The sequence below is a fragment of the Petromyzon marinus genome, chromosome 6, assembly GCF_048934315.1.
Source record: "Petromyzon marinus isolate PM22_M1 ecotype Great Lakes invasive population chromosome 6, UKy_Petmar_22M1.pri1.0, whole genome shotgun sequence".
In the NCBI taxonomy this organism is placed as follows: Eukaryota; Metazoa; Chordata; class Hyperoartia; order Petromyzontiformes; family Petromyzontidae; genus Petromyzon; species Petromyzon marinus.
Window position 1 is genome coordinate 10399854 of NC_133672.1, and position 3307 is coordinate 10403160.

A 3307-nucleotide genomic window follows, 5' to 3' on the forward strand; every position below is an offset into this window, starting at 1 on the left:
CGTGGTTGTCTGTTAATTAGTTACTCTTTTACACTTCACTTCAAGTGACAATGTGCAATCAATGCTAATCTTTGCACACCGTATGAATTCGTCATTTATTGAATTTCAGGGAACTTTTCCCGGATGATCGCTGCATAACAATACAAATAAATAAAACTGAGCATATCAACGCAGTGCAGTACAGCACATGATAACTCTTATCTGTGGTGGTGTGGCAGACGAACACGACACATCCTATTATACGGAACACTATCCTCAAATTAATTTTACTTCATCGGTTTTAAATTGTGCGGATATTTGAAGATAATAAGATGAATTTCCCGATGAACTCCTCTTATCTGCAAAAAAAACAACATTTTGCAAAGCAGGACTGGAAAAACAACCGTGGATAATAGAAAAAAGATCGTGTATAATCGGAGTTTTCTAAAATAATTATCCAACTCCTGGAAATAATAGGATTTGCAGTTGATACGGCCACGGGATAAGAGTTCTACTGTACTCAACAACACTGATCATGCAGGTTTCCTCCGAATTGCATTGTACTACGGCGGTAATCGCTACAATTACTGTTCGTAATCTAGAGATAAAAGGTGAATCTGCAGCCCTGAAATTTCTTACTCACGCCGATTGATGGTGGAAGAGTTTCCACTCTGGTTGAACTCGAGATAACCCCTCTTGAGTGCATTCTTTGGCCTACTCGTCCATGTTGACGAGACACCTTGGAAGAGTTGGGCAGTGCCGACACTTAACTCCACCACACACGACCTGCTGGATGGGACAGAGACACAGCGATTATTATTTTTAATAAACAATCCCTTTGTTTCAACTGCTGGGCTGGGAGATCGAATCGAACCACCGACCCCTGGATTGCAAGCCCAGTGCACAAAGCATGACACCATAGCAGCATCCCAGTTCTGTATTACTCTGTAAATGTGTGGAATCGGAGAATGCTGTATCTACTACACGTAAACCATTTTATAACATAATTGTTTGGATTCGTAAAGACATTTTATTTTTCGGCACGGGCGCCTCCAACTTCCTACCCTTTTTTTTGTGAAAATACAGAACACGGACACGTTTGGACATTTGAGCGCTCCTTCATTGTGTTTGGGATAACAAGATATGAAACATCCTCCAGCGAAGAAGTTACCAAAAAAGCCAGGTCTTGTTGCATCCTTCAACCTCCCAAAACGTCCGTCCCCCATGGTCTCGGTTCCCGTTGCGATCAGTCACCTCGAGGTATAAATTAGATTCCGTGTATTGCCTGTCTCAGTAAATTTTGTGTAGGTGTCAATTGCATGTTTTTTCTCATTCTCAAAATGATGGGCTTGACGTTGGACCTTGCAGTCTGGGAACTATTCTTTCGCAGTGTAAACATACTCGATGGCTACTATTTTCACTTTGGCTTTCATTCGTTAATCCTTACTGGGCAAAAAAAAAAATGTTTTCCACCACATACAGTTAAAGCAATATAAAGGTGCAAGCCCTGAAATTGCTTGCTCACGCCCCTGCTGGCAGAAGGGCGTCCAATAGAGAGCTCCTCTCGAGGGTATTTGGCCTACTCTTTTACGTTTGGTAGACATCTGAAGAGATGGAATTACCGACATGAGCCGCCAATCGATGAACTGGTCTGAAAATGCAATTTACAACAAGCAATGTTTAACGGACATAAACGACCGTGAAACTTGCGGTGCGGAGCTCAGATCGGTGTTGCTTGAAAGCCAGGCGATAGAGGTGGCCGTTTAAGCGTCTATTAAAAGTAAGTGGAGATTGAATGCTGCGAATGTGCAGAAGATAGTGTTCCAGATGGAGGGGGTTGCCATTGAGAAAAGATGCCCGGCAGTGATGGTCCTGGTCCTTGGTATGAAGAGGAGGTTGTGAGTTGCACTCCGGCTGTTCTACCATGAGCTGTAACATCGGGTTCCAGAATGAAAAAAAATACAATGGACAACCATAAGAAGAGGCACCATGGCAAAGAAAAGTGATCTTGTAGTTGACCCTAGCAATATTTTAAAGTATTTAACTAAATTGTACACTTTTTTACTTTATTTTACCAGGTAAGGCCCACTGCGCTATATGGCTCTTTTTCAGAAGTGTCCTGGCCACAAATGAAAGCTCAACGAAGTGGCTTATCGTGTGGAAATTTCCAAATACTCTAAACGCATCTTTCTAAATGTGGAGGGAATAACCGGAGGACCTGGAAATAAAATCCACACGAGACAGAGAGAACATGTACATTTCAAATATGCCACCGGCGTAGCGGTCGGGATTGAAGCCAAGATCTCCTGTATACCAGGTGAGGTAGTTAAAAGCTTGCCATCATGGCGCCCCTTGCAGCTGTGACCATTTATAAAGGCAGTGGGGGGGGGAGGTTTAAAAAACTTGCACTGGGAGATCTAAACTGGTGACCTCTGGAACGCAAGTCTGGTGTATTAACCATTAGATCACAGCAGCATGCCATCCATAATACTGTAATGTGAATGAACAAGACTCATTGGAATTGACATTATGGTATTCATGTGTAGTCTGCCAGGCCCTTTCCGTTAATGCAATGCACAGCTACCTTTGAGAGTTCCAGAATGTCTCTTATTATGAAATGTGGCTGACAGCATTGAATAGTACGGGGAAAATGGTACTGTGTAAATAGTAAAACATAGTTAAATCAATTTTCACAAGCATTTTATCAAGATCCTTTTATAATTGAATAATAATGACGTTTTGACATTTAGGAATATGGCACTGGTGCTATCATGACCATAGTAACCACCTGCATGGGCAGTGTAATGGGGTCCTGGCCTCAGTAGATTTGCTTTGGGTGTCACTAATTTGAGTTTAGTCTGGCTACATAATTTTGTAATGCACTGCAGCATCCTTGAGGGTGACATTTGATAAAGGGGAGTAACCATGCTATAATTGTATGCCATATGAGAGTTATTGTTGCCTCTTCTTATATTGTAGTATCTCATCATCATTATCCTCAGCCATGGTCAAGCAACTGCTGAATTAAAGCCTCCCCACATATCATATAATCGAATGTTCATACAGTATATCAAAATTTTTATTTTTGAATGTATATACGTAGTACATTTTTTATATCTGTCATAGCTCACAGTCAATGTCTACTCAGCAAGAGGCCACTCTTAATTCTCTGTTGCTCCTACTGGGGGCTTGAACTCCCTCCAGCCATCTATTTTGTGCAAGGGCAGGCTGAAGACGTCTTCTCTGCCCATACCTGAGTGCACCTGAAGCGATTCTCCGAAAATCCTATTACAGTATCCATGTCTCGATTCTTCCTCCTGTCCGCGCT